The sequence below is a fragment of the Ammospiza nelsoni genome, chromosome 4 (genome assembly GCF_027579445.1).
Source record: "Ammospiza nelsoni isolate bAmmNel1 chromosome 4, bAmmNel1.pri, whole genome shotgun sequence".
Classification (NCBI taxonomy): Eukaryota; Metazoa; Chordata; class Aves; order Passeriformes; family Passerellidae; genus Ammospiza; species Ammospiza nelsoni.
In genome coordinates, this window is record NC_080636.1 from 59,113,507 (window position 1) to 59,135,244 (window position 21,738).

At 38.5% G+C, this 21,738-nt stretch overlaps 1 protein-coding gene across 6 annotated transcripts in view; it reads left to right on the forward strand.

Annotated features, from left to right (window-relative positions):
• The window catches only part of CCSER1 (coiled-coil serine rich protein 1), a 626,504-nt gene that overhangs the window by 199,558 nt on the left and 405,208 nt on the right, over nucleotides 1–21,738 (forward strand). The gene's annotated exons all lie outside the window — the stretch shown is intronic.

The window sequence follows — 21,738 nt, forward strand, 5'->3', positions numbered from 1 at the left end:
TAGGTCTTTTAATTTTTTTGAAATATACTCACTGTGATTGCCAGCTGAAAATGAATGTGGGGTTTGGAGTTTGTTTGGTTTTGTTTGTTTTTTAATCTAGAATTCATGAGGTGCTTGCTGAAGCAAAGTGATTAGGTTAAGATATTTTTTTTCTGCTTGTTCCAGCAAACTCATGCTGTTTGAAGCCCAACAATATTGCTTTAAATCTCAATTTTCTCACTGTTGCAAGCATTTTATTATAAACATATTGGAGAAAAAGAATCTTACTTGAATTATATCAGCATGCAAGAAAAGATGTTAAGATGTTTGAAAGATTTTAGTGTTAGTACTGTGCAAGATCTGAGGAGCAGAGAAGTAATTTGCCAAATGTAGCAAAATATAAAAACTTAATTAGTTTTGAGCAAGATTTTTAGATGATGTATGATAGATAAAAAAAAAAAAGATGTATTGGAAAAAACTGCTTTCAGATAGTTTTTGTGCCCCCTGTCCCTCCACTGGAAATTGGTTCTCACAGTGCAGTGCCTTTAGTTTGCTTACCTGCTTGCATGAAGATTTTGTGCATTTGATGTAGGGTTTGGTGATCTAAAATGCTCAGCTGTATATTCCAAACTAGCTCCATAGAAAAATAATGTCCTTTATCAAGAATTCCTTGTTTTCATTCTGAGCAGGACTGAGTTTATTTGGCATGTTAAAAGCCCATGTGGCAATGAACAGTGTAAGCAGATGGAATCTCTGGAAAACTAAAAATCTTCTGAGTTGCAGCTAACATCTAATGCAAGATTAAAATCTTCAAGTTCGTATTTCATGAGCTTAGAAGTGGTGGGTGTATGATGAAAAGGCAGAGGCCATTCTTCATCATGTGAAGAATGGCCTCTGCCTTTGGTCAGGCATGCACAGATACCTACACAGATAACACTCCTTAGTGTAAATTCTGCCTTTGTTTGGATATATACAGTGCCTTGTAAACTGTTGAAGATTCACTTGTGTGATTGAGAGTTTGAAATGGGCCTCTTTTTTTCCTCCTGATGAATATATTGTAAAAAATCATCTCCTGTGCAATATTATAGTTTCATATAAAAATGTAAGCTTGCATGGATATATTTGACCTTAGGGAATATCAACAGAGATTAACATCAGACAAGATAAATAAACCATTACTGTTTTTGCTGTCAAATCTGTGCTTGGGCAAGAAGTTTTATTTTGTTACTGAAACATTTTATTGCTCTTAAATTTGTATTTGTATCATATATTATGCTGTGTTCTTATCTTGCTTCAGTATTTTAATAGTACTGCAAAGTTCTGTAATTAAAAAAAAAATAACAGATTGCCAGACAATTTCATATTACTTTAATGGAATATAGTTCAGATTGCCATGTGCAGTTGATAATACTTGTTATAGTCAAGCTAAAATGAATGAAAAATCCCAAGCTTTATCATAAAAGATATCACTGAGCCCTTGGTATCCACCTCTAATGTGGCTAATTACAAGCTAATTTCCTCTCATTCCAAATACATAGTTGTATCTTTACCTCCAGATGGTAAAACCTTACTGAAGATGAGGATCAGCTTGATTTCCCATTGACTAATTTTTCTGTTTCTCATGACTGCTTTGGCCCCAGTTCCTGTCCACAGCCCTCTTTCTTGAAGGTTCAGCCAGCTGTAAATGCAAGTGCTTTGTTTTTCCCCTTATGGCTGTGCTAGACCAGAGTTTTGCCACCAGCTCGCATTACTCACGACAGATGTAGTTTTTGTGATCTCCTTGGTCACACCTTTGCCTACTCACATTCAGAGTAACCAAAACCACTGCTGCCACCCACCAACTCTACATTTAAGCCCCAGGTTTGGAAGCCTGGCAGTCTCAGGTGCCAAGTAACCTTACACAGCTGAGTACTTAGACAAGTGAGTGCTGCCTTAGCCCAGCTTCCCTGTCCCAGCCCTGCCTCTCAGCTCCTCTCTGTCTGGCCAGGTCAGATTGCTGAAATTTAAGACTCTGAGAAATTAATTTATTCCGAGAAGGGAATGAGGAAAACAGCTTGTACAGGTCATCTTCATTTCACTGGGCATAAAGGTGTTATGGTGTGTGTTGGAGTGTGAAGGGTAGAAGTGAAACCCACACCCAGAACCTGTGCTTTTGTTCTGGTAGAATCCCCCTTGGGACAGCAGCACCTTAGCAGAGCTTCTGCCCTGGTGAGTGGCTGAAGGAGGCTGATGCTGTGCAATTGCACCAGCTGTTGTTATGTTTGCACTGAGGGTCCTGGTTTCTAAAAGGATTATGTAGAATTTTTACCATTGATATTTATTTGATATTTCTGTTGCACTGATATTTATGATTTGTAATGGCAATTCAATTTAATCCTTATTTACAGATATATTTTTCCCTGACTTTGAAAAAACACGACCAATGGTGTTTTGCTTGAAGATCAACATACTGGCTTTCATATTTCAAATGATTCTGCATGAAAGCATGAACTCTATTCCCTGTACTGTGATCTTGAGTCATGCTCTGAGTCAGATGGAGAGCTGTGTTCCTTGCCAAGTGCCAGGATGGTTGCCCAGAGAAGCCTAGGAAATTAATTATCCTGGGCAGCAACCATCCGTATGGTGCATGGAAGCTAAATGGGTAGCGAATGTTGAAGGGTGGCTCCTGTCGACAAGTGGATGAGAGCAGTTGCAGTAGCTGATTGTGGGGACACAGCTGGGTGTGGTGGCACAGTAGGCACACAGACAGGCCTGGGGGTGTGGTCTCTATACCCTGGAAATCCTAAATCTGTTGACTTGAACATACTGGGTTGTTTTTCTCAATGATCATTTCTGTTATAATTATTTTAAAATATAAAAAACCCCACACTGTACAGGTGGGGTAGCATTTCAGGAGACAGCAGGTACTTTGGAAGTCCAACATTGATGCCATCCCTTTCCCCTGTATAAAATGAAGTATTTTGTCTATGCCTTTATGGAATATGTTTTTGTAGGCTTTGCCTGAAGGAATTAATGCTCTGCATCTGCATTAATGTCAGATCTCCATGGTTTATTAATCTCACAGTAGGCTGGAATTTAAACAGTTTTCTTATGGTTCTCTTCTTCGTGTTGCTGTGTAGTTCTTAATAGTAGGGAAGAAAGCGACAGTCTTTTGTGCTGGAAAAGAAAAGAATATTGAAGACCACTGTCATGTTTTTTTTAAGCACACTCTTCAGTTACATGAGCCTGATAAAAGGCAGGAGTAACAAAAATTACCTCAAAAGCTGGGGAGGCCCCACAGTTCAGCACTGCTTTCATCATTATTATTCACTTGAACTGATAAACTTTGAACTTGTGTAAATTATGTGCAGTCAGTCAACAATTGGAGGGGTAAATCTGGAGTGAGATCTGCTGAGTGTAGTTTTTTTAATCCTGGTGTCCTATCTCTTCACATGGTGCTATGTTTTATGTGTTTTATTCAGCACTTTGTGTAGTGGAACACCAGTTTTGTGTCTGAGTTGCTGGCTGTGGTTATTCTACTTCCTGTCCCCATTTTATTCATGGCACTGGCTTTATATCAGCAATATAGTTACGTTTTTCTTGCCCTACATTTAAAAATGCACTCGTGAAATGCAACGAAGAATGCAAAAAACCAACCAAGCAAACCAGAACATGGGCAAAGAAAGGGAAAACTTTGGTTAATACAGAGTTGTTCAAAGCTAACATTGTTTTCTGCACCAATTAATGAGCAGTGACTAGACCAAGTGAGGTTCCACAGAAAGTATTGACACTTTAAAATTTATTCTCAAGTGTTTTTGTATGTATTGCTTTGAACTATTTGGTGTTCACATTCAAATTCCTCTCTCAAGTATGGCACAGAAGTTTTGTGCTGAATAGAGATGGAGTTTGGAATGCCAGTTTATCATTGAATGTGCCTTCAGCTGTCTTGTCAGGATGAATGTGATACTGAAATTCTGCAAAGAGGGGGTTCTTGTCTACTCCAGTGCTGCTTTTGAAAGCCCTGCTTCTGGAGTATAGAGTGATCGTGCACAAAGTATTTTGTCTTTATTAATGATGAGACAGCAAATTAAGATGTAGAAATCTGTTTCTCCTGGGAAATTGCCTGATACCATCCTTTCAGAGCAGGCACTGGAGCTTCATGATATGCATCCAAGATTTCTCTCCAGTGATGGCCTGTCAAAGAATCTTATTATATTTCGGAGAGGGAGGAGGAAAAAGCTCCCACAAAATTACAGTGTAGAGGATATGGTTTTCATGATTATTTTTTAGTCAAATGACTAATTTTTAGACCAATATGCCGCATTCACTTAGTTGCGTAGAGAAGAGTCAAAGTTAGTAGGTGGGTTGAAGGTTGAGAGGTAAAAAACTAGAAGTTTCTGGCTTTCAGTTCCTTGAATGACATAAATTTCCACCATACTTTGGGGAAATAATGAAAGCTTCAGGCCTCTCATGTCTGTGATGACTTTTCTTATTATATCCTTTGATAGGAGAGGTTAGGAAAGCTTTTGGGGTTTTCTGAGAATTCATACAGAATGAAAATAAAGCACTGATAATACCTCTCTTCTTGCATTTTCTCCGCAGCAATAAGTGTGCTGGGTATTTTTTTTAATGGTTCTTAGTTATTGCTCAGTGCAAAGGCTAATGCGTTCTTGAATATGTCTTGGTGGTGTAAGTGAGACCCTCATTAAATCCATCTATTTGCAGTTGCACACAAAAACCAGTCCTTAATTGCCTCCCTGGATATGGACAAGAGCTTAAAAAGAAGGAAAATATAAAAGATTAAAAGAGCATAATGACATCTTCTAAAGATGAAAGATATGATCTAAATGTTGGAAAAAAAAATGGAGACAAGCTTGAAATCTCTGTGTTTCCCCAAGTTAAGTAGGAAAACTTTGAAGATGACAGTAATTTTCCATTGTGTTTCATCTTTTTCATAATAGTGTATTTTGAGATCTGGAATGAGTGTATCACCTAATAATGTTTTTTATGACTACATAAGTTGTAGTATAAAGCACAATATAAGCAAGATTTTCTTCTACTTTTTGCCACAATAACTGAAGTTATGCTGTGTGGTTTTTAATAATTCTAATTGGATGCATACGTGGGTGAGGCATTCGTAAAAAAGGAGATTGATGCTGTTGATTCATCAGGTGTTGTTCTACAACTTGGTTGCAAACTGAGATCTTCAGGGCTCAAAGTCATGCGGTCTTGTTTTTGAATGAAGTGTAAAAACATGATTCTGACCATTTGTGGTCATTCAAGATCCCATGGTACCCTCATGTCCCGGCCAAATTCAGTTTTTGTTAGTTTTATGGCAATTGCTTCATTCTCTCTGCGGTTTTGCTTAGATGTGGCATCCCTTGCTTCCCATTCAGAATACCTGGGACGAGTTGCTTTGATGTTGCTTAGCCTGTAGGTTTCAGCCTGAAGGAGATTGCTGTTTAGCACAGAGTTATTTGCTAGTTGGGTAAGAAAGAAGGAAAGAAGTTTCTGGATTCATTTTGGAAAAAAATGCTTTTGCTAGATAGAGATTACAATTTCAACACCAGCCCAGGCTGTGTGGATTTACACATGCCGGACAAATGTCTGGCCTGTTGTAATAAACACTGATGATGTATGCAATAATATGATGATGATGATGTTGTCTGGTGCTGTATGTAATAATCTCTGTAAAGGAGATGAAAAGGGATTGTGTTTTGCAAATGCCACAAGTTGCTAGAAAATTCTTGACTAATGGTTCAAACCCAATGTTCAATTTTTTATCTGAACATGGAAGTGCAACAAATCTAACAAATGTGTAACAAATGCCAGTGTTTATGCATGTGCCCACCTGCTATAAAGGGATGGGTGTGCTGTGACTATAGTAAATGATATTACTGCTTCTGTTAAAATTATAACAAGAGGTCCCCTGATTTTAGAACATCAAGGAATCTGAAGTTTTCCACTGATTTTGACACTGTCTCTTTGTAACAATGTAGTTTGTTCAGTTTTCCTGTGCATTATTTGAAAGGGGTGGATGTGACTAGCATACCAATTATCAAGATTCTCAACTTGTTTGCTTCAAATTTCTCTCTGGGTGAAGAGATGCCAGGTTATTCAACAGTGAAGTGAAACATTTCCCTTATAGCTTCAGAGTCACAGATCGTGTCAGATGGACTTTGATGACATGTAGCAGAAAGAGTTTTTGTTCCACTGCTTTGTATTTACAAGAATGTTTTTGCTGTACCTCTTACAGGACAATTTTACATCTTTGCAGGAAAATTGTCTGTCTTTAGGGTGGGTGGTTTTTGGTATGGAGTGGAAACCCTCTTTCTTGATACATCATCAATATGAAGAGCTTCAATCAACAGCCTTTTATTTACAGGTTGCTTAGAAGGTCCTTAGAAACCATCAGTCAATAACCTTTCCTAGTTATTAGGTGTGTTTATCTAATGCATCCTGATGTGAGTTTGTGTGCATGTAGGAATGCCTGCATTAATATTGCATGCTGAATTTCTTTTTGGAGTGATTTATATGTAATTTTGTGTCTGGCCTTGTAAACATGCAGGCAATGATGGATCTGTTTGTTTTCAAGGAGTTTGGTGACAGAGCCAATTTGGCCTTGGCAGGAAGAGCCTGAGCTACATCTCACAGCCTGTGTCTGTCTAGGCAGTGGGGTGGAATTAAGTGCAGTGCCTTGGCCATCATGACTGAAGGCTGGAGTCTGTCCTAGCATGTTCCAGCCATTGCATTGCTTTGCTTTTCATGGAGAGGGCAGCTATAAACTATCATACAACACTCACACCAAATGTGGTTTTAATAAATATGTATCATTCATGTCTCAGAAGAAAAAATGTTCTTCACCTTTCTGTTCTTGCACAGGTGGGTTTAAAAACGGGGAGAAGTAATTCACTAACTTGGGATCCCTGCCTTCATCTTACTTAGGATGAAGTCAAATGGTTGATCCAGCACTGGGAGGAAAAGAGTTTGTCTTACTGTGAACTAGTGATTTTTGAGAATTTAAGGGTTGTCCCTAAGTTATGACACCTTAAGGCTTCAAACATGATGTTCAGAGTCCCCTCCTTGTAAATGGCATTTCTTTGTTTATGGCAAGGTAGGGAACATGGGCACCTGTCTTGGACCATCTGAGCTGTGCCAGTGCGAGATCCCTCCAAACAGACGAGCTGCCCAGCCCTGAGTCTCTGGCTTGCAGGGGGAGGTTGTAAAGGGTGCAGCCTGAGCTGAGGGGATGTGCCCTGAGAGAGATTTCCATTTTAAGGATGCACTTTAAACATGATGTTTTTGAGGCTAGCATTTAAATTGCCTGCCATGGATAAGGTGTAGTGTGCTTTGTTCTCTTCATATCCTGTGATCTGCCTCAGGCTCCAGCTGAGCATCCTGCAGGTCAGGTGTGTGACATTTCACTGGCCAGCCCAGTCCTTTCTGTCTTCCTCATGGTCTCCAGCTGGATCCCAATAAGATGAAGGCCATCTTTCAGGCTAGGAGGAAGTTTGTGCATTAAAAAAAATGAGGCTTTAAATGAGGAGTGAACTTAAATCTTATCTTTGCCCAATGCACTTATCTTTGACCATCATACTATAGAAGAGGAGCACAGACTTTGTGTCTCTAACAGTATTTCTGGCATGAGTTTCTTTTATTGGTTTCATTAGCATCTCAATACAGCTCTACTTTTAAAGACACTGCTTTACTTAAAAAGCTTCTAACAAAACAGCAGATGAAAAATCTCCCATTTAATTGTATTGCTTTGTGAAGCTGTTCAGCTCTTTTTTGTTATTACATGGACATTTCACCTCTGTCTTAAGCAAAAATAATTGCAGGTCTTCTGAAATGAGTTACATGAAGAAGTCATTATTATTTCATTCAGATCTTTAGAAGCCAGATTTTAGATGCTGTTTGAGGTGCTGACATGAGCACTTTCAGTGAGCTACAGCAGCTGTTGTGCAGTTACTGCTCCTTAGCTAATGCTCTGCGACCAGCAGATTATTTATATTTCATTAACATTTAATTAGCTCTCTGTACCTATGCCTGAATAATGACAGATGGATACAGTGAACTTGAGGACTATCTGGCTTTTTAAAGTTTGTAATTTTAAACCTCTTTTTCTCTTTCTTCTTGTCTTCCTTTTACCTATCTGTCACTATGGTAGATTTTATTTTATTTTAATCAACTTCTGGGTACTTAAACTTGGAGAGGGGTAAGCCTCATGGCACTAGCAGTCACAGACTGCTGTAAAAGTGTGGCAATTTCACGTTCCTTAAGAGAATATCTCAAAATGACCTTTTCCAACAGATTATGGCATGGTTACACACAGAATCATTTGAAGGGCAGGAAATATGAAAACACTGTCATCCATTTCAAAGAGATGGCTCCAAACATCAGGTTATCTTTGAACTACTGAAAGAAAATCTTACCAATGTAGTTGTTTAAAGGATTAATGTTATTATTTCTATAGTCCTTTAATGGCATGAGATGCCTGCGTGCTTTTGTGGAAATGCTTTTTTTTCCCTAAATAACATTGAATTGAAGATATAGAAAATTATATAGACTCTGCTTCTTTATATGGACCATGTCCTGGAATATTAAAATGCAGGAAATGGCTACAGCATCAAATTCAGAAATATTGAAATACTTTCTAGCATTAGGAGGGAAGTAGTGGCAAGGAAACACTGCAAAATGAGGAAAAACTGGTATTGTTCTGAAATGCAACTGGTTTGATGTGAGACTCTTCACTGATTTTAGTATGGAAAAGTAGCAGGGCATGTTTCTTTCTTGTAAATTTCAGGAATCTATTAAATATCCAGAAAACTAAAAGAACAAAAGCAACAAACAGTATTGTTGACATCTGTGCACGTTTGACTCTTTTTATTGTGTCCTTTGTTCTCAGAGGAAATTTAAATCTGCTTAGAAAAATATTTGTTGTAACACCTAGATAAAAGTAACTAGAAATAGTAGACTTTGCTTACAGAGTCTATAACAGAATTGAAAGCACTGTTCCTCAGAGTGCCCAGAAGGTCTTTGGTAAATGTGCCTTATATCTGCACATACCCTGTTGTTCACTTACTGTTCAGGTCTGTGAAGTCAGAGAAGCCCAATGGGAATCATACTCGTTATCACAAACGCCTAAATACTAAATCTGAGAGGATTTACAAGGACAATGAAAAAGAAGAGCTGTCGTAACATTTGATTTTTATTTTCATGGCCTAGCTCAAGTTTATATTGGTGCCATCAATAAAAAACACCAATAAATGCAACAATAAAAGATTACCTCTTCAGGTATGGTCAGTGGTATCTGCTTGGTTAAAGTTATGACTGGTGACTCCTTTGTGATGAAAACCTATACAGAAGTCAGGTCAATATATATTTCTCAGCCTCATATGGCCAACAGGAATGCTGAGCCTATCTCAGGAAGGAAGAAAATTTGTCAAAGGAAGGAGTTTGCTAAGAGCTCTCTAGCCTGTAAAGGTGAGGGATGCTGGAAGGACAAAAAGCAGTCTGAGCAAGTAAAGGTTGGAAAGACATATGTTGCCCTTAGCTCTGCCCGTTGGGATCTGTCAGTCAGTTCATTTAATGTTCTTCTTTCATGACTGAAATGGTTCACCTGGGAAGTTAGTAGTGGAAATGTCCTCATAAACCCAGAGTCTGCCTGGCTGCCCTCTGCCGTACATCACCTCCAGGCTTTAAGAAGGGAGAGTTTGTCTGAAGGGAAGGAAGACATTGCAGAGAGTGGTGGTGAATGGTGTTACATCCAGCTAGGGACCAGTCACCAGTGGTGTCCCTCAGGGATCTGTGCTGGGGCCAGTTCTGTTCAATATTTTTATTGACGACATGGATGAGGGCTTAGAGTCTTTTATTAGTAAATTTGCAGATGACACTAAATTGGGAACATGTGTAGATCTGCTAGAGGGACGTAGGGCACTGCAGAGAGATTTGGAACGGTTGGATGCATGGGCAGAATCAAACGGGATGAAGTTCAATAAGTCCAAATGCCAAGTATTGCACTTTGGCCACAATAACCCCCTGCACCGATACAAGCTGGGGACGGTGTGGCTGGACAGTGCTCAGGTGGAAAGGGACCTGGGGGTGCTGGTTGACAGTCGATTGAATATGAGCCAGCAGTGTGCCCAGGTGGCCAAGAGGGCCAATGGCATCCTGGCCAGTATCAGGAACGATGTGGCCAGCAGGAGCAGGGAGGTCATTCTTCCCCTGTACTCAGCACTGGTGAGGCCTCACCTGGAGTATTGCATCCAGTTCTGGGCCCCTCACTTTAGGAGGGACGTTGAGATGCTTGAGTGTGTCCAGAGGAGGGCTACGAGACTAATAAGGGGCTTGGAGCACAAGCCATATGAAGAACAACTGAGGGAGCTGGGGTTGTTTAGCCTGGAGAAAAGGAGACTCAGGGGTGACTTTATCACTCTCTTCAACTTCCTGAAGGGTGGCTGTGGTGAGCTGGGGGTCGGTCTCTTTCTCCGGGCGACAACAGATAGAACAAGAGGACACAGTCTCAAGCTGCGTCAAGGGAGATGCAAATTAGAATTTAGAAGGAAGTATTTTACAGAAAGAGTGGTCAGATACTGGAATCATCTACCCAGTGAGGTGGTGGAGTCATCATCCCTCAAAGAGTTCAGAAAAAGACTGGATGTGGCACTTGCTGCCATGATCTAGTTGAATTGTTAGAACATGGGTTGGACTTGATGATCTTACAGGTGTCTTCCAGCCTTGAATTTCTGTGATTCTGTGAAAAGCTGGTTTATAAACCTGCATCAGGTATCATGTATTACTGACAGTGAAGGGTTATGACAAAACGAGTTGTCTGTCATTTCCAAATGCAGGTATAAAACCCAGGTGGTGACAGTGTTTCCTATGTCATGTGTGGGATTTGGGAAATGGTATTTGAACAGAAGCTAATATAAAATAGCCATTTTAACCACCCCAGAATTCCCACCTGGAGCAGCACAGGGTGTTTGTGTCTGCCATAGTAGCATTGAACTATTTTAATTTCTAAGTATGAAGCCAGACACAAAAACTTCTTGTGTTTTAGAAAGATGAATGTTTTCATTCTCCACAGCAGGCCGTTTTATTTGTTGAAAAATTGAAAGTAACATTTGTGGTTGAAAATTTCTATTTTCAGCCCTCAGAAAAGAGAGGAAATTAAGATTAATACATTCTAGATTAATTTTTTTGTTTTCTTATGTGTGCATTTTTAAAAGGATGAGCTCTATTGCTTTGTAAGATTCTTACAGCTATTCTTCTATTTTCTAAAATATCATTATGCAGACTGATGACTGCATACCCCTGGGGCTATTGCAATATAAAAAGTCTGGTTTTGTGAAACTAATCTCTGTAAAATTGGATAGAAAACATAAGCAGCAAAGCTCTTGAAGAAAATGTGTTGATTTTAGCAATTACATATACCATTTCTGTGCTGCCAAAGGGTGATCACAACTCAAAGGTATTGTTTACCTGTAGAAATATATCATTCCCTCTGTTTAAAACTCTTGATCAACACAATATTTTTTGTAAATTTGTGTTTGGTAACCACACTTTGAAGGATTTCCTCTTCCTGTTCATGATTTTCAATAAATACCATAATTAGTTTTTCAGAGTTTTAGTTCAAAAAAATTTTTTTAAATTTAAAAATCATAGCATTCAGGGAGATGGAGAAAATGCCAGGTTCTTCACTTCCAGTTCCTGCTGTCCTTCATGTTGTCATGGGAGAATGTAGAGTGGAACTGTAGATGAATAAGACAGACTCGATTTCTTACATTCAAGTCTTAGGTAGTCTGTGCAATTTTTAGCCCTAAAATTTGCCAGTCACATAATAGTCTTTACAGTTAATACTATTGTGATATTAGATGTGAATTCAGGAGTTCTTGTGGCACTGACAAAATTTTTGTTTTCATATACTCAGAGTAAAATGCATTAGGTTCATCTCTGTGATATTTCAAATGATGAGGAAGGATATTCAGCTTTGAATGATAATTCAAATAAAATTATAAGAGACTGATTTTGTGATTCTACTTTAAAAAAAAATTAGAACACCCTGATAATAGACATTATTTCCAAACTAATTTTTTGTGCTAAGTATGAGTGGGGAGAAGAAACTTCATAAAGTTATTTGTATAAAAGTTTGCAAAGAGATTATCATGCATATATTACAATACATTGGTGTCATTGTTTGCACATACACTAAAAAATGAGAGCACAATGGTTTTGAAACAGCAACACAAAATTATATAACTGCTCTAAAAAGTAAATCATACTTGTTTTCACATATTTCTTTTTCACCATATTAAATCTTTTTTTTGACAGCTAAAAAGAAATTACTGTGATTTAGGCAGTGAATCTTTATCAGTAGCTGACAGGTAGGAAAAAAAATGTTAAGTCCATATAAACCGTTATTTATAATAGCATTTAGCTGGAAAATGACAATTGCTGAGCATTTGATTTATGCAATTTTCCAGGACAGTAGAAATACTTTCTGCAGTCCACCAGGTACTTTTTGTGAGCCTGGAGCATGGAATCTGCCTGCTCATTCCAGAAGGAACAAGATAAATGTAAACTCGATGTTGTTGTGTAGCAGATAATGTGTATGCAGATTCTTGTCCTGCTTGGAAATAATAATTCCTTTATAAATTTAAGTTGGTATTTAAACATTTTGGCTATTTTTTTGGAAGTGCACACAGAGGCCAAACTGCGCCTGCATTAGTCTGCTGCAGTAAATGGGAGCCTGGCACAGCCACTGGGGATTTGCCTGGTAGAGGCAGACTAGGGATACTAACTTTACTCTCTTTTCCATCTTTTTTGTGTTTCTTCTGTTCCAGAGGAGAAATTCTTTGTCATGTCACTAGATGCTTAGCTGGTGTTTAGGGTGGAGGGATAAGTCCCCTATCTGTGTCATGTGTTACTGAGAAACCTTGGTAGAAGGGATTATTTGAAAACTCTAAAACTGCTGTATTATGTTGCTTTCTAGGACAGGATTGCAATTGCAAAAGCCAAAATGTGGTGAGGCTGTATTTTCTTTTTGTTGATGTTCCTGCTGTTATGTTTGCCCAATTATCCCATCATAAAAAGGCCAAACAATATTAAAAGTAGTAACAATTTTAATTAAATAGTTTAGAAAATATATAAACAAGGGATAATTTGGTTCAAATAATAGCGCATAAGCAAAAACAACCGCGGGGTACGGAGGGCAGGGTTCAATGACCCTTGCCACTTCACGTACAAGCTTGCCAAGTGAAAGTCACCCCTTACATGCCATGTGTCAATGCCATCTCCTCCTATTTTGGGTTCGTCCCTTTTCTGTCTCTGCCTTCATTACCACCTTTACCATGCATGTGCCACCACTTGGTTTGGTGGTCGCACAAGTCTTTGGGGGTCGTCGCTGATGAAGGCCCTGTAGTCTTCTTCGTTGTCCTTTAATTCACCTTTGGGTTACACATGCGCGCCAAGCCAGTACAATGTAAGCCAAGACTAACGTATCACTGCATCTACATATCAAGGCAATAAATCCCTTATAATTAGCATTTTCTTGCACCCAACCAGGTTCTTGGTCATTTTTAGCAACTGTATCTTCAGCTTCTTTCCTGTGGTCCTTGAGAACATCTGCTGGGAAGCGGGGGTGGGTGGAGCCCCTCCTTTCCCTCTCTTCTTTGGCATTACAACTTTTAACTATTAACTGTTTTATTATTCTCAAATATTAATTACTGTATCAATATTGATTACTCTTTCAATTTCTATCAGCACGAATCATACCTATTTATCACACTGCCAAGTACCAAGGCAGAAAACACCAATGTGAGTCTTGACTAGAAATTCATCTTATGACAGAGCTTTATGGTTTTGGAAGGATAGGAGTAATCAGCTATATGCTTTGAGACTCAGCTGAGGGAGCTGTGATACTTTGGGATCACCTCAGCTCTCTTTAGTTCCTCTCCTTTTGAAGGTGACTGTACAAAGGGAATGTTTTGCTCATCCCATACTTTTCCAGCTGTTGAAGAAAACTGCTTCGTTTTGCAGGTATCCAGCCAAAGTGGGTGGACCAGGAGAATCTCTGGGATCCTGGAGAGCTGGACAGATTTAGCACAGGATTACAGCAAACACATCCCTAGGGAATTCTTTAAGGGGGAAATATTTCAGTATTGATACAATACAGTTTCAAATCTCATGATGGTGTGAATACACACAAGTCAGAGAGGTGGTATCAAGCTAATTTGTGGAGGAGCTGTCCTGACCAGCATTAAATCCCTAGGAAAGAACTGATGAAAGTTGAAAACAAAAATTAATCATTCAGTAATCATAGCCAAAGATGACTCATTAGGAATTAGTTTTTCCGTCAAAAAACCTGTTTTCCATTTTTCCCTATGAGTTTGCACCCTCCACCAGCTGCTTTCGTCCATGAGCAGTGCCTTCTGAAGTAGTGCTGGATTGATGTTGCCCACAAAGGCTCGTTGAAGAAGACAGCATTTGCTTGGGGCCTTAGATCAGCCTTATTGTGCTCTACAAGAATAAAACAGAATCCTAAAAACCAATTGTTATTGATGCTTTAAGACTACAGGAGAAAATCGTATTTGACCTTTGCTTCAGATTTTTACAAAAAGAAAAGTAGTTGCTCTCATTGCAGGTTTTTTATCTGTTTACTAAAGCCTTCCTCTGCCGTGCTGTTGCAGTTGATGATTTTACAGTGCTTTCCCTAGCAAGCACCAGTTAATCATAAGGTGCTTAGATTTTTTTCCTTAAGTCTCAGTACAGAAATTTAATAGGGGTTTCAGTGCTTCAAGGAAGAAAAGTTAAGTAGTCTGCTAGCTGAGCTTCCTCATTATATTACCTTATGCTTAGCTGCTCAGATGAAATGAATAATAATTTTCTTCCTTGGCAGGATTAGCTCTGCAGAAGCACCATAAGCATCCAGTTAGGCAATTCTGCATGTTGAACTGTTTTTAATTCATCCATTTGAATACCAGTTTAATGTGGTTTACTGTGATTCTGCCATCACACATAAAATGGCATATCTTTTATCAATTTTTTTAAAATTAATTTTGAGCTCACTATGTGTTAGGGTGTATACATGTAACTAATGATTTGTGGAGGTGTACATCTTGCATCACTTGTTTGAATAATTAGATGGAGGCACTGAATGTGGACTATGAAACAGAAATATTCAAGCAGAAATCCTAATCTGCCACAAAGATTTAAAGAAAAGGCTTGTCATTGCCTCTTGTAAGTCTTGAAAAGACTGTTATCTTGCAAAGCCACAACAGCAGAAAATTTAACTTAGCGAAAAAGAGGTGCTTTTTTAATGTCTTGGAGTTTATCAGCTGTGGAAATAAGCATTTTGGAAATAATATATTGAAAAAGGACGGAAATATTGGTGCTTTTTGGTCCACCAACAAGGGAGGTGAATTTCTTTTGAAATGTGTGGTGTTTAAAGTAGAGAGTTAGAGATCTAGCAACTAGGTAGTAAGGTGGCGAAGTTCTAAATGCTTTGTCGCTGGCAGTGCAGAAGATGTTAACATATTTAAAAATAATGAGGGGAAAAAAAGTAATAGCTCCTCTTATTCTGCATACCTGTCACAATATGTTTCCTCCCTCTGAGTTGCATGGCTTTTCTGAGAATGAATTTTTCAAGATTTTTTTAGATTTTTTTTTTCTCTAATGGTTCAGTCTCACATTTTGGCTTTAGCAGCCATAGCTCAGAAAACAGAACAATCTGGAGTGGTGGAACAAGCTCATCCCATTGGATCAAAACTGCCGACCTTGTTCATATAAGTTTTTTTCAAGGCCAGTGCAGAGTTGTACTTCCATGTGATGCACAGCCCTGTGCTGTAGGCAGTGCCCCTGTTGTTGCTATCAATATGAGCTGATTCCATAACTGTATTCTGTTTTCCATATCAATAGATTACCTCTTGTGCAAGATCATTATGGAGTTCCTTTGGGCTTGAGACAGAGGGAAGTGTTCGTCATTTCTTAACTTCTTAGCGTATTATTGTGTGCTCAACTCGTCTCATGGCATCCTGTGATGGGATGGTGATCAAACATTGCTTGTCAGAGCCATGTGGCAAAACAGTGCTAAATTACTGAGTCTCACTTGACAGCAGTTAGTGGTGGAGAAGGTCTTTGAGTCATCAGTTTGAAAACATAAAGGTGTCAAAAGAAGGCATTCCTTGCTGGGGAAAACTGAAATAAATCACTTTGTAGACTCAGCTGGCTTTTGTGACATGTTGATTTGCTTTTCTTCTTCTTGCCCTTCCCCTCCCCCCAGTCATGATTTACTTTGTCAGTATTTTACCATTCTCAGATGAGCATAAATAAATTACCATGATAATAATAGCGTGATTGCTTTCCAAGATTCTAATGGCTGCTATCTCTGGTTTCCATTTCAGTGATCAAAAGTCATACTAAGTTAATAAGTTCCAGGATTTATAGGTGCCAGGAAGAATCTAGCTTTGTATCTCTTGAATGCTTTTGTGAGCTAGGTAGGGTTTTCAGTACCTTTTGGAGAATGGGAAGGGATGTTCATTTTTTGATTTGTGGGGTTTGTATGGTGTGTTCCAGAGTTGTTCTTCAGCTGTATTTGGCTGTGTTAACATGGTGTAATTTTTGCTTTCTGTGAACTTCACTAAAGATTTACTTGTTTAGCTGAGTTTTCTTATTAAACTCACTTGGAAGGAGATTTGGGAGAAATGACTGCATGAAGTATGCAGAGAAAAGCAAAGGGAGTTGTGGTTTTATTTTCTGTTTGTTTCTTTCTATTTTTGTGAATGTTTGTGAAATTATCTAAGATATTCCTCTGGGCTGAGAAAGCATTTTGCTTCTCTGAATGAGAGCACTTGCTTGGAATCAATGAGAACTCTGTCATTGATACCAGCTGGAGTATTAGTCAACTTGTTGCAAGATTTGCCAACACAACCTGGCCATGTTAAAATAAAATTTATTTATCCAAATATTTCAGGTCTAAGACTTGTTGCATGTATTTTTGAGTTCATACTCTTCATTTTTTTTGCTGCTGTTTGAGAACTACTGATTCACTTGCAATTTTTTTCCAAAATGTTGTAGCTTGATTGTTTATCTCTTCTTTGGGATGATATATTAAACTAATTTCTCCAAAAGCCTAAGTATTTTTTAAAATTTAGTATTTTATTGAGGTTATGAAAGAAACAACACTGCAGATAAACAGTTCAGTTTTTCACATTGGAGATAGCACTACTACACTATATCTCTCTTAAACACATCCAATATTTATCTGGCAGTTAGTTTTTTCTTAAGATAAGAATGAAATTGTATTGGCACTTAGAATTTTAAACCTTGAAAACAAATTAGGTATTACCTTGTATACTTTATTGCATATTTTATTTTGGAAAGGTTTCAGGTAATTGCAGATTTAAAAACAACAAGCTAGGAGTTTTTATTCAGGTTTATTCAGGAAGGTTTCTATGTCTTTGCTTTATTATATTTCTGTTATTATTTTAAGAGAGAGAACAGGAATATGTTTGCAACCTAGCAGTATTTCAGTGGTGTGTAAAATAATCTTTTTTTTTTTTGACAATTTGAACTTAGAGTGTGGTGTTTTAGGAGTTGTTGGGATTCTTATCATGTTTACATATGATATATATGTTCCTCTTAACCAGCAGGCCAATCAAAGTGCTTCCGAGAATATTCTCTGTTAGCAACTCAGTACCACATGCAAACTATTGAGTGGTCGCCCCTCAATTTTTATCTGCTTTTATGTACTCACACAATAGAAATCATTAGCAGCGCAAGGAAATGAGGAAAACATGCTCTGGCCACCCTTCACTTGTCCATCAGGAAGCAGTTTTTATCCTGTCTGTGCCTGCGCTGTGTTGGTACCTGGTGCAATCCTGGGGACAGGAGAACAGCTCCATTCTTGCTTCCTCCCTCTGGCTTGCACTCATTTGTTAAAGTAAGGGTGGAGCATCTTCTCATGGCTAAGATGCCTAAACACAATGAATGAAATTTGAGTGTCAGTCTGACAATTGTAATCTGTAACAGAGCAGGTGTTGGACAAGGCAGGTTATAATTTTCCAGTTTGGGATGTCTCTGGCATCCAATTTAGTCGTTGTAAATAGAAAAGATTTAGGAAGGTCTTCTCCTGTAAGTGTTTCTTGTGGATTGTTTAAGTGTTTCTGTTCTGAGCCTGTTCTACTTTTTGGCAACTTCTCTACCTACTTTACAGTAACTTTAGGTGCCCAAGTTAGGGCTGTGCTTTCTGCTCCAAGGAGCTGGGTTCTCAGCATCTGTTGCCTTGTTCAGTGTCACAACCTTTAAGTGTCTTTTGTATCTTACCACAAGTGACTGGATCACTGTGCATAATTTACTTGACATATTTAGCTTGTTTTTTTCTGGTTTAATGCTTGTGAAGAGGGCACATGTTAAATGGGTTATCTGAATAGCCCTAAAGAATGGCTTTGTCAGGTATTTTTAAAATCACAGTCTTAATTGCATGAAATTGATACCCCACATTCAAAATGTGTGCTATATCATCAACTTGATCTTACTCCTTTTGACATGGCTTTTGTTTCTTTTCCTGCACAGAAGTATTTCCCATGATAGGAAACTGAAGATCACAATCTAGCACCACATAGTTCCTGTGAGATTTGACTCACTTTTCATGAGAGTAAATGATTTTTCCTCTCTAGCAGGACAAGTTAGTGCCCATTATTCCTCACAAAAATATGTCACCAGTTTGTTTGCCCATATTAGATGTTTTTTGTGCTTTCAAAATATGTCAATGTGCAGATGCATATGTAGAGCTATTAAAAGAAAGTAAATGTATTAAAAATCCAGTTGTTGCCATTGGTACTGGAAAATAAGACAAAGCTGACTGGCAGACTAATAAACTGATGTGACAAGAATTATTGTGCTTTTTAGATACTGACAGGTTATATTGGATCACTATTTATGTGATCACTATTTATGTGATTTATTTTGACTACCTTAGATCAGGTTTGTTGGTGTGTTTGGTTTCTAGTTTTTTTTTTTGTTTTCTGTTTAGAGTTGTGGTCTCTCATAATCTGTGCAAGTGCCAAGGTTATAGTTATAAAGTGATAATAGAAAACAGATCTTGTAGGCACCTTGTTAGACCCTTCTGTTGCTGGGCGTACTGAAATGTTGTGCTTTGCATTTTAAAATCTTCATTTTCATGTGTTTTTTTTCTTGTTGGGAGTCTTCACTTTTAATTTTTTTTTTTTTTTTTGTTTTGAAAATAAGCAGGGTGTAAGGATAGATGCAAACTAGGAGCAATTAACTGCCCTCATTTTCTAATCCTAGAGTGGGCTGAAGAGGATCTCCAAGATTCATTTGGATAGGGAGTAGAGGGATAAGCAGAAAGAGTCTTTTGTATAAAGAGAAAGGGAAGCTTGAGAAGAGTGTAGTGTTAAGACTAAGTTTCTTAAAGAAGAAATAATGAAAAAAAATACATGAACAGTTACTGCTTCCCTTGTCCTCTAGAGCACAACCTGGACCAGATACAGCCCTGATGGAATGAAGAGCCTTTTAGCAACAAATTGCCAAGAGGAGAGCTGTTATCCAACCTGTTTTGAGTGTAATAGACAGCCCAGGCTTCGCAAAATATCAGAATCTACACCCAAGGGAGAGTCCAAGGTTAATGGTGGGGTTAGCTTGTGGAGGGAAGAAGGTTGTGCTTAAAAGAAGGTGCCTTCCTGGGAAGGCTGCTCCCCAGCTGTGTCCCATCTCTTTGTGGAGGTGGCAGCTGTGCACACATCATCCCTGTCCTCCTGAACATGCCATGGTTTTTGTGAAAATCAGACCTAAGCACGAGTGGTCCAGGACTGACTGTAAATGGCCTCTGGGCTGCTGTTTACTTGTAGCCTCTGCATTTCAGAGAAAACCTGAATGGTCACCAGTTAGGTATAGTTCATGTGTCCACTCCAAAATGCATTTGGTCTATTTCTATGATTTATTTCCATCTTTGGCTGCACATTAAATGTTTCACTGTGAAAATCTGAAAAGAAAGTGTTTTAAAGAAGGTAGTCTAGCAGATCTGAAGGTCTACGGCAGGCAAACTATTCAGCTGGCAACAGGCAAAACAGGCACCTTATAGTAGAGACTGAACCACACTCAGAAGAGTTTGCTTGATGCAAAAGACACCCTGTATTTTGTGCCGTAGCCTTCCTAAAAAAACAGAGTAATGCTGTTTCATAGTGCTGTCTATCAGGTATTTTAGGAACAACAGAATTCATGAAGTTATGTTTTGTGGTGACAGATCCTAGCAGGATTGGAATTGATTGAAGCATGTCTTTGGAACAGGAGTGTTCAAAACTGGTAACCACAGGAAATTATTTTGATGAACAAGAAACCTAGGTAAGAAAGACTGATTATGGTAATAAAGTTACTTGTTATATGATATTAGTGAAAATGGTGTTTAATTTGTAGATCTTTTCATAGTCTGGCCTTACATACATGTTACATGCAAGTATTATGTGCAGACTCCTTGTTCTTTGTATCAGCCAGGTTTACATCTTCTTTATTACTAGCATTTTCTTGAAAAGAGGGTTGTGATTGCAAAATCAGTTGCAGCAAGGTTTGATGTAAAAATCTCTTCCAAAAAGTTGATGTAAAAATCCTTATAACTTTGTTAAATACTATTAAAATCAGATGTTGAAATAAAAGGATAAAATGCATGTTACATTTTTTAGAGGAGGTGTTTTCCACCTGGAAGTACAAAACTCTAGACATGTTTCTGCTTCAAATACTTGAGCTCTTAGGTTTCTCTGCACCCAGTGAAGTGTACAATTAGATGACAGCTGCTGTAATTCTTCAAGTAAGAAATTTTTGAGTATGTATGATTAGGGTGCATGCTAAGCTGAATGTGTGTTGTGGCTGAATGGGAGATTGCAGAGAACCCAAGCTTCTAGGTGTGTGGACATTCTGTTTGCTACCCTACTTGAGTACTTTTGGAAACAGAAGATCCATTTTCGAAGTTTTTAAAGTTTGTTTGTCTAGTCAATCTTACTGAAACTTTGTGGAATTTTGATTGATAAAAAGGCTAATTTGTAAGGAAAATATAGGATTTTTAAAATGCTGTCTTTTGCTGTTTTTTTTGTGGGCAAGGAGTTAGAATAATTGTTAGATTTTTACCTGGGATCTGTCTTTTTGTAAGCACCAAAATACATATAAGGTTGTCCTAGGCCAGAGGAGGCTTTGTGTCTCTGCCGCTTCACCATTGCTCTTGAACTGTTCATGTTTTTGGCTACAGTGTTCAAGTGGAGCAATGTCTGACACTCTGCTCCACACTCTTTGAAGGGCTTTTGTCTTGATTCTGAAAACAAAAGCCTGTGCAATTGAAGGCAGGACATATTCAGTAGAAATTTTTGGTTGAGTTCATTCATGCCCCACGTGGTTCAGAGAAAGTGACTTTAGCATGACTTGGGGCACGGTGCTTGGGGGCATTTGTGTGGCATCTTGCTCGATGATCTCTTCATGTCACAGTGGAACTGATGCCTTGTGAAAGCTGACCTAGAACAGAGGCTGGACAGAGGTAAAGAATAAAGTAGGTATTTATTTGAAAGCTTCAATGGATACATCCTGGGGACAGTACAAGAGCCCAGCCCGGGCTACACCCAAACTGAACCCAAAGTGAACAACCAGTCATGAGGTCTCTCACTTCTATAAGTTCTGGTCCATTTGCATATTGGAATTAATTGTCCAATTTTAGCTTTAGGTTATGAAGTCCTATCCTTCTTTTGCTCTCTTCGATCCACGATTGTTTATGCTCTTGGGTGT